Genomic DNA, 15,062 nt, shown 5'->3' on the forward strand with positions numbered 1-15,062 from the left:
GTGTGAATTCTAGGAAATTATTTAACCTTCCTGGACTTTAGTTTTTTTCACCTAAAAGAAGGATTATATACCATAATTCATAAAACTTCTGAGAAGATTAAGTGAGTTTAAATAATATTACCAGGGATAACTCTATTAGACTGAGATCCTTGAGGGAGGTGCCTTATCTTCTTTGCCTCTGTCAACAAATAAACGGTGCTTGGCACATATGAGCTCAAATGTACACCAAAAGAGTCAATATGATAGTAATTAGATTAAAAGCAATTACTGGTTCATACTAGGAAAACATTAAATTTTTTTGAGTTTGAATAAATCAGTAGTTCTCAAAGTGTGGTTTCCTGGACCAGGAGCATCAGCATCATTTGGGAACTTGTTAAAAATGGAAATATTTGGGCCCACCCAGACCCAGACTTACTGAATTAGATACTCTTGAGGTGGGACCCAGGAAATCTGTTTTAATAAGTCCTCTAGGTGATGAGAAAGAAACTGAAGTTTGAGAACCACTGCTTTAAATAGCCTGATTTTTAATAAAAATACCAATATGGTAGTCTTAAATATAAACAAATAAAAGGGTATTCTATTTCAAGATCCCAGAACATGGTTTTAAGAATATTGCTTCCATGAGGGTAACAAGTTGTTTTCCATTGTGTTCAAAGTCAACACAGTGGTTTGGGCTTTATGCTCTCTTTTAAAATGAGAATCATCAGCCACAGCAGAATGAGTAATTTTCCTTCATTTACTTCCTTGACTTAATGGTATAGTATTATGCCTTGTTTTCTTTTTTATTACTGCATCTACCACACTGTAACCTGACAATTAACCAGTTTCCAAACTTAAGTTCCCTAAGAGAAGGCTTCCTAATAAGACTTTGTAACTATTCTGGTAAACTATAAAGTGCTATATAAAGGTAAGGGATACTTCCTTTTTTTTTTTTAAAGGAACTTTTTATTTACTATGGGTCACTCTTTTAGAATAAAATCATAACTGGATTAAAATTTACTAGATGAATTAAAAATTGTGGATATGGAGGGAATGGACAGAGGTACAGAACTGTGGGGAAAAAAAGACTTTATGACTTCATATGTGATGAATTTTCACTTACTGGAATTGCAGCCCCCAAAGAACCAGATGAAGTTGAATTTAGTGTTTAAATAAAGTAAATTATAATCACACTCACAAGAAAAGTAAAACTTAAAGCATCAATAGTACAGCAAGATAGTATGGATTTTCATGCTATTCATCTTCTAATTCGTCCCAATTGGTTCCCCACCACAGCTTTTCTTCCCAGGCCTGCGTATCACAATAGCTCACTTGAAACCTAAGACAAGAGGCCAGATAGGAACCTCTGGCTTCATAAGTTTCCTACATTTTTATCCTTCTTAATAGGCTAACTGTATCATCCATGGTCTCAGCTCAGTGACTTTGTGCAAATCATCCTGTCTTTCCTCCCTAAAAATTAAAATCAGTGAAGTCTAAGTTAGGCTAACTTGATCTCACATTTGAGAAAAACTCCTTATGAGAAATCAACATTTTTCTTTTTCTTTTTTTTTTATTAATGTGGACAGAGACATCATGGCCACTGTTTGGGATAAAAATAGTGCACATTCTTCTCTATTACATTTTGACTACTTTGTCTTTTTCCTGCTCTCCTTTGATACAAATGCTAATTAACAAAGCAACAATGTAGAGGAAAAGAACACGAACAACTGCCCACTTTATGGTAGGCACACATTACTTTAGTGAGTCCTTACTATAAGCCTGAGCAACATCCTCATTTTACAGTTGAGGAAACTGAAGCCAAGTAATTTACTCAAAGACAGAACACTGGGACAGGATGAAAACCTAACCTAATTAATGTCAAAACACATGCTTTTTCTATCACAACAGTAAGACTGTGAAAGGAAGAGAGTAATTATCTACAATGACCTAAAAGAAATACAGAGTTGTGTAGATTATGAAGAGTGCTTCAAGCACCAAATGCTAGCTGTGAAACTAAGCATGGATCTGAAGATTAAATTATTTTCATAATATGCCATTTATCTTATCTAGCACATTCCTAGAGGTTCAGCTCTGAAAACAAGCGAGGTAACTTCTTAGAAAAGGTAATTGCTCAGTGATCTTCAGACAGCCAGTATAGCTTACATATTTGCTAAGGACTAAAATGTTCTTTTGTTTAGAAAGCTGAAGATACAGTAAGATTATAGGGATCTACATGCAGAATATTATACAAAAAAAAATTTACTTTATTATACAAAAAAATTTACCTTGCTTTTACTCAAAGACCCTTCTAACTTTCTCTGTTGAGTCACAATCATAATTAAAAATCCACAACATGAATTCCCAAATTACAAAATAAAATGTTTTGTGATAAGAGCTTCATTGATCAAATTGGCAAATGCCATATACTTATGTTCAAGCCCCTTTACCCAAACCAGGTAAAACCAATTCTTCATAAACTGACAAGTAGAAGCTATAATCTTTCTTGGAGGCCAGTCCTCAGGAATCATGTACTGTTTCCAGTATATCATATACAACTTTCATCCCCCTGCCCCCCTGCAATAGGCTCTATAATAACATCAACAGTATTAAAAACGCTTTAATTCTAACTTGGGTAATATTTTGCCTCTTCTCTAAGACATGTATATTTTATTTTTTAGAAAGAAACTGTTAAGTTGCTGATTGCAAGAAAAAAAAATCTAATGACTCTAGAGCTCAGTAAGCCTATCAAGGTTAAAAGAAAAAAAAATCCATCACTCTTCTATAAGAGGAATTTAAAGATATTTAGTCTAATTTATGAGCAAATGACAATTCTCCTTCCAAAAAAGAGCCTAAATAGATAAAATTCATGTAGATAATCTCTGGTCAAATGCAAACCTCTGTGGTTAAGAAAGAAACTATTAGACATATAATAAATTAAGCTAAGAACTCAAAATTTTATGTATTCTAATTATTAACCATAAGTTCTACCAACGTAAAAACAATCTGTTTAATTTCATGACTTAAAAAACTCACAAAAATGCCCCGTGTAGATTTTTTATTAGTAGTAACACAAAATAAGTGATTTTTGTGGATGATAAAAGCTAAGCAAACAGGTAAAATGGCTACTCACAAAACTAAGTTTTATTATTTTCTCAAGTAATCAGTCTTAAAATGGTGTGAAAAAAGCTTTTACCAAGGAACTACTAAAAATTCAGCTAAATATTTTTATAAAGAGTGATACTTGTTTTTAGCAGCTACAAAAACCTCACTCACCAAATAAAGCACATTTTACATTTATCTAATTAATTTCAGGTCAAAATCCTGATCAGAAAAGGATATTTAAAAAGAGGAAAAAAAGGTACATGCTGTGGATTGTACCAATGTCAATTTGTTTTACTACAGTCATGAAAGATGTTACCCTTGGGGGAGAACTAGGTGAAGGGGTACATGACACCTCCCTGTACTTTTTTTTTTTTTTTTGCAATTTCTTATTAATCTACACTTATTTCAAAATAAAAGGTAAAAAAGATACACATACATGGTAAAGAATAAATTTAGAGAGTATACACATAAAAGTATACAATCAATACAAAGAAAGTCCCTCTCCTACCTTAGACCCCCTTTATCCAGAGTCAACCATATCACTTCTACTAATGGCCTTAAAAGAGCCCATTTAGGAAGAATTTCTTTAATACTTTGGAGTGGGAGAGGTCTTTCTAACTATGCTTCAAAATATAAAAAAATAAAAAGCTGCTTCAATAACTTCCCTAAAATATAAAGCACTTCGAGAAATCTGTAAGACGAGAAGCCCAGTAGAAAAATGGATAGACTTCACATGGACAGCTCACAAGACATGAAAAAATATTCAGCATCTCATTCATTATAAAAATACAGATTAAAACTATAATGTGATACTATTTCCCTAAACGAACTGGCAAACATATTAAAATTTAATATACTGTTCAGTGAAGCTGTGGGAAAATAGGCCTTCTCATATAGTGCTGGTACAAGTGGTATACTGGTATAACTCTTAAAGAGAGCAATTTGGTTATACCTAATAAATTTTACACACACACACACTTACTCACTCACTCACTCACTCTTTAAGTCAGCAATCATACAACTGGGAATTTATCCTACAGATATTTTTACATACATAAGAAATAATGTATTTATAAGGCTTCTCAATATAACACTGTTTATAATATCAAGGCTTCTGATTATCAATGGGGAAGTGGTTAAATAAATGATGGTATAGCCATCCATCAATTTACACTGGCGATCTATTAAAAAAAAACCTACAAAGATGCTTTTCTGTGTACTGAGATGGAAATGATATATCTTGCAGATCTTGAAAAGTAAAGGTACAGATGTGTGTATATTATCATTTGTGTGAAGAGGGAGATAATATATATCGTATTTCTTATATATGCATAAAGAGACTGGAAGGACACACATACACATACACACACTAAGGAAGTGGTTATCTGTTTGGGAAGGTAGGTAGATAAGGGACAGGGATAGAAGACTACTTTCAGTGCACTCTGAAGAATGCTGAAAAACACATTCCAAGATGAAAATGACTCTTAAAAGAGTTATTACCCTGTACAGTGTGAACTCAAGACATTAAAAAATAGTAGACAGGAAACAAGAAAGGGAGAAAAGAAGGAAAAGAACCAACAATTCCACCTGCTTCTGGAACTGTTTCTTTCTGAAAGATTAGGTACTATGTTTGATATAGTAATAATATAAATGATGTTTGTAATTTGTAAACTTTATTTCTTTGGTGTAGGGTAAATTAAAATCACTTAATATTTATACATCCCAGTATAGTTACTTCTGTTCAAAGTGATTCTGGTAAGTAAATAGTAAAAGTCTGTGATAAACATCTAAGGTAAGACAGGCTACATAAACTTATATAATGTTACATTAAAATGAATTACAAAAAAGGTATAGGTAAGACTAGTATTAACGTTATCTCCTTTTTCCAGATCTCTTTACACTTCAAAGTTATGATATTTGGGGGGAATTATTTTAGTATTTGGTAGTAAAATTCTGATGAACAGTTACTTGAAGGAAACAATTTAAAAACTAGCCAAACTAAAATTTTTTTTTTCTATTAAAACACTCAAGATAGAAGATGTAAAAATGTAGTCTAGAAAAACTGGAGACTGATACAAAAGTGAAATATGCATAGCAATTTTACCATGACAGTCCAAACATTTCAAATAAACTAAGAAAGTTTAATTAATATTCTATTATTTCACATTAAATACTTCAATGTTATAAGGACATGGAATCACATCTGCTTAAGATAAATGAGCTTATGCACTAGCTAGTTATTTCTTATTAGACTAACATTAGGCAAGGTTTGACACAATGAAGTTATTTCCTTCCTCTGAGTCAGAATGAAAAAAGAAAGGGTGTGAGAAAGGGGTAGGAGGAGGGTGTCATTTCCCCCAGTGTTGGAGAGCTTACACTTAGAGCAGACTCTATTGAAAGAGATTTCATTTTACTGTTTACACAGTAGCAATAGATAATTTGATAATAACAATTAATTACTGGGAAATGAAGAATAAATAACCAAGGGGCTTAAGCCAAATTAAAAGTCTGACACTGTAGTCCTGACTACTTTAATTTACTTCCTGGAGACTGGGAAAACAGTATATGATTGACGACTACCTAGACTGAGATGAACACTGGTACCTGAGAGTGAAAAGGGGGAGAGGGATTAGAAAGGATTTTAAATTTTGCCAACTGATGCCCAGCTCAGAATACCTGACAAAAACCTAAATAATGTAGTAATACTGAAAAGGAGCAAAGCAAATGCAGTTCCATGTATTCATTCAGACTGTTGGGATATAAGCTGATACATTTTTCTACTTTATCAGAATTCAGTGATTAAAGTACTGTAGACTTTAATCTAGAAAAAGGTTGATGTTTTTCAAGACTGATTTTTAAGGGCTATTTCTCCTAGAAAGTAGAAAATTTTAATAGAAAGGAAAAAGTCAATAAAAATTCTTAATATGAATGAAGACATTAAAATATATGAGTTCAAATTACTTCAGCTGTGTTAGGAAAAGGGTAAAGATTAAGAAAAAGCCTTTCAGACAAAGAACTATGCTTTAAGAGTCATTTTGTAGTTAATTTCAATTCTCCTTTTTTAAAAGGTTAACAATATAGCATTCATTCCCTTTACCTATGAGGAAATAATAGCACTCTCATCACCTAAGGAAATTTTCATGATTTAAGTATATGAAAATGAGCAAAACTGGAGAAAGAACATGATAGAAAAGAATGTCAAGGGAAATAAAAACAAAAACGTAAGATTTGCATTTCATTTCAGAGACAAAACAAGCACTTAATAAATTTTCACCCAGCTCTGGGCCCATTATAAAAACAACCTTTTTATACAGCTAAATTCACCTAACATTTCCAAAAGTAACTTAGAATTCTTTAGCAATTACATAAGAATGGGCCAAGTGGGGTGGGGTGGGGGACGAGAAACTAGCTTACTAATATATTCTAATGCTAATCTTTACATTATCCTCCCCCTCTACCCCCATCCCCATTCCACTGGCCTGCTCAACTTTTGCAATGGATAGCCTAAACTCCTTAAGATCCTCCATGGTTTACTTTCACTCTCTTTGCTCATAGTTTCTCACTCTCTGTGGAAATTCTACCATTCTTTTATAGCTTTCAGCTCAAATATTTTCTCTTCTGTAAAGGCATCTCTAACCTTTCCAGAAGCAGTGTAGTAGGTCATAGCTCATACTATACTTATGGTACTAACCAACACAGGCTGGGTTTTTAAAGTTGCATCTATCTCCTACCAGACAAAACGCTACGTGCTGTACAAAATCTACCACAAGGCTGGCAGCCATTTACTAAAGAGTGCTGTAGAAGCCTGGACTCACAAACTGTATACTTGGATTTGAGTCCTAAATATATCACTTGCTACAATGACTCTGAGGCCTTTTTTTTTTTTTTTTTTTTTGGTTAACATGAGGTAGCTGTATTGGATCACCTCCAAAGCCATTTCCTACACTTAATGGCAAAATGGACTTTTCCCAAGCATTCCTTGGTATTTAATGAATATGGGTAATGCTATTATTTTAAGCAAACTTAAAATAAATAATTGGGGGAAACATTCCTTAATCTCATTACTCCTTTTCAGTCTGAAACTAAACTTTTCATGTTCTTACTGCCTAATATTAATATCTAATTCATACATCTAGGTAAATCAAATTCCTTTGGAGGTAACAGGTCATAAATCCTGAACAAACTTTATCTCTTATTTCCTAATAGCCAAATCTCTGTAACATCTATCTTTCTAGATGACACTTATATTAAAAAATGAGAAATTCCAATCTGTCTCCTCTATACATGCCCAACACTCAACAGATACTGGGTGGAAAGGCACAAAGTTAGACAGTGTCCATCAGTGGGATGATCACTTGATGTAGAATTAGCAAGTACACACCGCAGTTTGGCCTCACCTCAGATTTGCTGTGTCTAGGGGCAAGTTACTCAGATTGTTTTCCTTTTTCTTTCATCATTTAGTTTCAGAGACTTTAATGAAACTTAGTGTAAACACTCAAAGGCTCTGTTTTGCGTGTGTGTGTGTGTGTGTGTGTGTGTGTGTGTGTGTGTGTGTGTGTGTGTGTGTGTAGGCAGGGGGGTTAGAAGGAAAGATAGTACTATTCAATAAAGGTCTTAAAAAAGTTACCTAAGATAAGCAAAGGGGAAGAAGGGATAGCTGGACACTGCAAAATGCTTGGTCACAGGCATTAAGCAAGGGAAAATGAAAGTTTTTTTTTATAATTGAAGCACAGAGAATCTGTGAGAGATCAGAGGGATGATAAATGAAAAGGGCTCACCTATAATAAAGAAAATGCCACGGATGACTGGAGTTTTTAGCATGATGCAACTAGGGAGTAGGGAGGTAATTAATCTCTCAGGAAGAAGGTTAAATTTTTTGAGGGGTGGAAAGTGAGTGGCAGAGAAACTTGGAAGAAATTTTAAGTTACATTTGGGGTTGTTGAATTTTGAGACATCTGGGATATAGATCCCAGTGGAGAAATAAAAAAAGAAGGTTGCTGGAAATAGGTATCTAGAACTCCAAAGTAATCTCTAGCGAGTAGTCTGGGTTTGAAAGTTGTCAGAATGTGTTGGCTAGCTCAAATTGTGAGACATGAGCTTGGTTAAACAGTAAAGACAAATGGGGCCAAAACACTGGAGAAGACCAACAAGTGAATAGTTATAGAGGATGGGATGGGAAGAAACTACACTTCTTGGGAAAGCTAATTCTTTCATTGAATGGCCTCACATTTGCCTCTTCTTTCTCAAGTATTCCACAAACTATCTTTTTTTCAACTAACAGTTAGTCTTGAGCAAATTCTCTCCATCCCATTTCCACAATGAGGCCTAACCAGATTTAGTCAAGATGAGGCTATTCCCTTGAATACCAAAATGTCATAATATACTAGTGAAGGGCACATAACATAATTTTTGCCCACCTTACAGCTAATCTTTTCATTTATGTTCATTTCTTGAAGGTGCAGAGATGTTATTTAAAATAGCTTTACAGAAAAAGCATAATTTTACAGACAATATATTTGACAAAGTAAAATTATATCAGGTTAGCAATTAGGGTTATCTGCCTAAAATCCAGCTTTTATTCCTAGGTTAATAATTAATCTTTCTTTGCTACCTTATGTCCCTTTTTAATCTGTCCCCAAAGTCCAGGGATAGTAATAAATGAAAATGAAGGTTATCAAGGAACCGTTTCAAAATAGGATAAATCCAGAAGAATAAAAAAAATATCACGAGGTTCTTAAAAAGACAGTTGCTTCATTATCATTTAGACTAAAAGGACAGCACCAAGCATGGTCATTACCCCTTTATAAAATGAAAATAATATTGTATCAGGGAAAAAATCTGGTTGTAATAAATCAATGAATGCTTTGCATTTGGGATGTTTTAAAAGTTTAGATTGGTTTGGGTTTGAGCAAATAGTTAATATAAGGAAAGTACTGTGAAGATACGCCCTGAAGAGTTCAAGCTGTCTAGGCTGTCACTTTGCTACACTTGTCTTAACTCTCTTTTGCTCTCTACTTCATTCCGGGGGTAAGACAGTTTACCTCTTATCAGCTGCCTATGCAAAAGGCTGAACTCTCAAAGAATAATAAAGTGGTTTAAGAACATAGGCTTTAGAAGTAGACGAGCTGGTTTTAAAATCCCAAATCCACTACTTACTGAAGGGGTGATCCTACCAAGTTAACACACTGAAACCAGTTTCCTCATCTGTAAAATGGGGTCATGGTTGTATCTACCTTAAAGGATTGCTGTGAAGATTGTATGAGATATTTTACAACAGAAGAAACTTAAAAGAACTTTTTAAATACAGTTAGTATTAAGAAATAGCTTTTGTATTTATGTTTCACCCAAAGAATAAAATAATCCTAGTTATGCCTGATTCCGTTATACTTGATTTACTTTATTTCTTTATACTCAATTAATCAAATGTTAAAGATTTAATGTAGCCACAAAATATATGCTAACAAAAATTGTTTGATTTGAGATGTACACTTACACCAATATTTATTAAGCATACATAGCATTCCTGTGGATTGAACACTGGTTAAGTTTTTATTGATATACTATAGGATCTCAGTATTTCACTGTTTGGAATGAAAATAATCCTAACTTACTGTGGGAAATTTTTCCAAAGGCCACTGAGATAGAACTGAATTAAATTCAACATAAAAGTTTCCAAAAAACTGTTTAAAATGTCTCATGCCTTTCTTTAGTATTATGTGGCATTTCAACATTAAGTATTACTAAAAACAACTCAAAAAGAGTGGGATAAAGTGTTTTGGTTCTAAACCACATTTACTCTACGTGAGAATCACTGCTTTAGAATGACCTAATTCAAAAAGGGATTTTGGTATAGGACAATAAAGAAAAGTATAAAGTAGTAGTACTATAAAATCTGAAGGGTTATAAAGGTTTTGCACTCAAGCAGAACTGTACTCAAATATGCACATTATCAGTGACAAGTTTTTAACAGCTAACAACTCTTTGTCATTTCAATCTTGAAATCCACGTCCTTGAATTATTCTAGGCAATGACGATTCTATGTTATTATGGTTAATGACAGAATTTTACAATAGTTTGTAAGTCAATTTGTGTAAAATTTTTATGATTTCTAGACTTACATCATGACTTGAAGTTTGTTAAATCAATTTAGATTCTAGAGACAAGAATTAATGAAATGCAACGCTTCACCAACATAATCTTTTCTCTCTTCCTTTCTTGTTGACAGGCCTCACCCCCCTGACTCCTCCATAAATAATTTTATTTTTTTGTCTTCACTGAATGTTTTTCTCCCTTGAATTAAATATTAAAGGCAGGAACTGTGTCCATCTCAAGAGTCTACTTATTACAACACTCTGCATATAACTGATATTGAACATTTAATTGAAGAAAAAGATGGAATAAAACATACGATATTTAATATATTATCTAATTATATTTTGTAAGTTCAACAGGAACTTATGTCAAGTTGGGCTTACTGCACCAGGAAAAACAATTAAGAAATTAACTAGTTATTTAAACTATTAGAAACTAATTAGAAGGGTGTCACTGGAACACAGGGGAAGTGGGAAGACCTCCTTAGAGTTTTCTTTTGCTCCCTGACAAAGAGAGCTTAAATAAAAAGCCAATAATCTTTCTGTGATGTTCCTTGCATCTGGTTGTTACTCACTGAGGAGGAAGAAAGTTTAACAGTCTATATATATTATAGGCAACTGAAGTAAGTAGAGAAACTGTTTAAGTCTGAGGAACAGAAAAGTCAGAGCTCTATAGATTTTCAGGTTGCTTCTGACAAAATTATGCCAGTGAAACTTAGCAGTCCTATGTATGGATCATGGTGACTGACAAAGTCATAGCAGACTTTGTGAAAAATAAAGTGGGCTTTAAAAACTCAATCTTTTGGATAAAAATCGTGAAAAAGTCTTTTTTTACCTTAGAATCACAGATTTAGAGGAAAATCATTTTATCAATCTAGTGAAGGCTTAATTGTATAATCATACCTCATAAATATCCATCTGTGAGTTCTCTCAATTCCCCAGCATTATTCTCTATAGATGCTTTGAACTGAATCTAAAGAGAAGTAAAAGAAAAGCTATTCTAAAGGTGGAAAGAGGAGGCAAAAGTCTTGCTGGTTTGGTCAGGTCAGAGAAAGAAGACATTTCAAACTGTCATGCTTTAGGAATGTGTCAGGAACAAGTGAGAGTTCTAAGTGAACTAGATTCAGGAGTCTGAAGAGATTCGGATGTGCTTTACTCCTTTTACACTGGTGATCAAAGCACATATAAAGGAGTCCCATGAAACCCTTACATCACCACTAAAATCAATAATTACAAAGAGGGGAAAACATTCCTGTGATCTCTAAGATGTTCAGCCATGTCTCCTTATCCAGTTTGAAAAAGAACTTTAGAACTACGTTTGTACTAAAATCAGTGACTTATGGCCATGAACTGGAATCCACATTCTTGAATACAGCAGCTATGAAAACTAACAGAATTAACTAGAGAATGTTCTCAGTTCAATGTTTCCACAGCTTACGTTTTTACATGAACCTAATCTCTTTACTAAATCTTTAAGTGATGGCAAAGTATTTTTCTGCTTCACATTTTAGATTCTCTGCTGTATAGGATTCATAAAAGGTTTAAACATGAAACGGAAAAAGAAAGACAGGATGCTAAGATAAACATCACTGGAGGTGTTCTAAGGCTACATGACAACTTGGAAGGTATGCTGTAGACATACATGACTCAAGTATGAGATAAGTGGCTGAAATAAATGACCACTAGATTCCTTTCCAACTTAGAGTTATAATTCTAGACTCAGAAGATAAACTCAGAGGTGGTATCAAATAAAAGGGCTTTGGTTCTGGAGTCATAACCAGGTTTGAAATCCAACTCCATGACTTTTACGATATGACTTCACAAAAGTTACTCAGCTTCTCCAAAGGATAAAAAATAGGACCAGATACTAGGATTCAGTGAGATAAAGCATTAGTGTCTGGCACATCGTTAACACTTAAATATGTTAACTATATAATTGGTATTAGTAAGGTATAGTGGTCAAAATCTAAATGTCATGAAGTACACAAGGAACACTGACTTAGGTAATCTATTTTTTTACATCTGACTCTTGCCTTTAACTGTATACACAATAATTTTTAACATTCTTTCCAGATACCAAATTTTGTGAAGCTACATTCCAGAGCAATTTTAATGTACTGGAACATTTATCAAATGTTGATTATGGGGATACACTATCAAATAAACATAATCCCAGAATTTACAGTTTACTACAGGAGTTACAAGTTAGACGTGTGATAAATGCTAAGACAGGGCAAGATTATAGAGGGTGTTTCAGAAGCACATAATCAAGATTTAGGGTCAGGAAAAAAATTGTTTAGTAGAGGAAGTGTCACACTTGAGTGGAGAAGAAAAGGATACACACACAAAAATGTTCTAAGTAAAAAGAACATAGGTACCTTCAGTCCTGTTAGAAAACTCAAATAATGAAGGCCAGTCAGAAGGCTGTTAACATTTCCAATTAAGAAAGGATTGTGCCCTGAACAGGAATGAGACAGGTGAACAGGCTGAAGAAATTCTCAGGAGGTAGACATGGCAGTTATTTTGTTATTAACTTGTCATGAGAGATCAGATTAAACTGGCTACAAAAGATCAGGGAAGTTTGAATATAAGGACATATGCCTAAGTAATGAGTTTGAGTGCCAAGAGCATATACATGGTTTCCTCCAGCATGTAGATGACATCCAAAGCCATCCAGATGCTCTTAACATGATGAAGAATGTGAGAAGTCAGTCTGGACACTATCCTGCAGACACCAAGAATACTTAAAAGAATAAATAGAAAGGAAAAGTCTGCCAAGGGGACTGAAAAGAAACAACCAAAGAGATAGGAAGAAAAACTGGAAAGGATGGTATCACAGATGTCAAAATATGAGTCAAAAATTCAAAACCCCTGAAATATCAGTATTAGCTTTGTACAAATGGACAAATATTTGGAACAGTAAAAACTACTTAAAAGCTACTTAACCATGATTGCAACTATTAAAATCCATTCATATGTACTCAAAGTCTGGAGGAGAATATGCAAACACTGACAGCAATTATGTTAAAAACTTGGATTAGCTGTAATTGTTCTTATTTCCCAAACTTTCATAGTTTTAATTTTGAAAAGGTAAATATATTACTACTAAAAAAGCTGGGGTACAAATACATTATCTGAAAGAAGACTTTTAGGATAGGATTCTCATATTCTGATGACCCATCATGTTATTTGTGTATTTTCAATCAAGTTTATACTTGATTGCAGACTATTTCAATTTAACTGAAGAATACACAATTATTATAGTTTTACTTGCTTTTGGTTTAAACAGTACTATTGTTGTGGATTTAACTTTAAGTCATATTTAGACACAGGAACTTTATTATAAACACTTAAAGATAGGGAAAGGGCATAAGGTTTAGATCTCATCTGAGAATAAAATTTAATCAACAAAAAGGACTTGTACAAAGTGCTCAATAAAAAAAAATCATCCACTTTTTCCAAAAAATATATTTTGCTTCATAAATGTTTTACAAGTAGACATAAAAGAGTGAATTGATTAATTAATTAATAGAATTATTCACAACTAAGAGCAAATGTGGTATAGCTTAGTAGGGGGTTTTACATGTGATGCACCTCCCTATCCCATGAAACACTGGCAACTCAAAGTAGCTTTTTAAATCCTTCCAGTGTTTGCTATTTATAAATAAATATTAAAGGGTGAGTTCCTTAATGGTTTACACTTAGTACAATGCTATTCTAGTAAGTACTACAACTTTTCTAATACATGTACAGTTGCTTATGATTAATTATAAGTATTAAATTTGAATGAAGGTTATTTTATAATGCAATAAATAATTTTAGATAGTAAGCAACTTACCAAATTTATTTTTTGGCAAGTGCTTTAAAAGATGGTTTTATAATGAGGTTGACCCATTGCTACTTAAGTTCACAGGAAATCATATTCATGTATTCACATCTTTATACAATATGAAATTCTCCCTTATCTTATCCTTCAAGTTTTCCAGGATTACTCTGTATACCTGCACTCCAATTGAGAGAGCCCAATTTCCACTTAGAAAGCTGGATTTGAATCCTAGCTCCACCACTTACCAGCTATGTGACCTGAGAAAAGTACTTAATCTAAGCTTTCAATTTCTTTCTCTGTAAACTGAGGCTATTGATAGTGTCTACATAATTTGACTGCTGTGAAAATTAAATGAGATAACATGTCATAGTAACCTGACACAGAATAACCACTAAGTAGCAAAGAAACAACTACTCTGTGGAGAAAAAGAATCAACACTTGAGCACAGAGACTGACAGGATGCAATTTCTAAACTAAAAGCGGTTAGGATCTGTTCTATCCGTCTAATAGTCACTTAAAGTAAGCCAGCCTTGGATAAGTATCAGTAAGAGTTATAGATCAGCGTACTCATTAAGAATTTCTTTCATAAGTCACATATCTGGGTGTCTAACAGGGACTGTCCCTTAGACACAATCATTCATTCACAATGTTACTCAACTGTTTTTGAAAACCTGGCAAATGCTCTGAACCTTTCACTGAAAACTGAACAAAGTTCTATCCAAAATTTCACAGGCTTCATGATCTTCATGATCCTCTGAGGCCCACCCACTGACTACTACATATGGATATCCTATACTAAAGAAATTAGAAGTTATTTTCCTAATTACCAAAGTTATATAGATTTATTGTAGAAAATAAATATAAATGGAAAATATATATAGAATAAGGGACAACTGTTATTAGTTTGTTGTATTTTCTTCCAAACTACCATTGATTGCTATTACTGGTTTAAGAAACTTTAAGTTTATATATATGATACAATTACACGAAGTCTTGGAATACTATTACCAGAAACAATTTGGAGTATTAATTTAAAAGACAGAATGGAGGTGTGTAAGAGAGAG

At 33.4% G+C, this 15,062-nt stretch overlaps 1 protein-coding gene across 3 annotated transcripts in view; it reads right to left on the minus strand.

Annotated features, from left to right (window-relative positions):
* The window catches only part of TSC22D2 (TSC22 domain family member 2), a 53,783-nt gene that overhangs the window by 11,286 nt on the left and 27,435 nt on the right, over positions 1–15,062 (minus strand). The gene's annotated exons all lie outside the window — the stretch shown is intronic.

The sequence above is a fragment of the Camelus ferus genome, chromosome 1 (assembly GCF_009834535.1).
Source record: "Camelus ferus isolate YT-003-E chromosome 1, BCGSAC_Cfer_1.0, whole genome shotgun sequence".
Classification (NCBI taxonomy): domain Eukaryota; kingdom Metazoa; phylum Chordata; class Mammalia; order Artiodactyla; family Camelidae; genus Camelus; species Camelus ferus.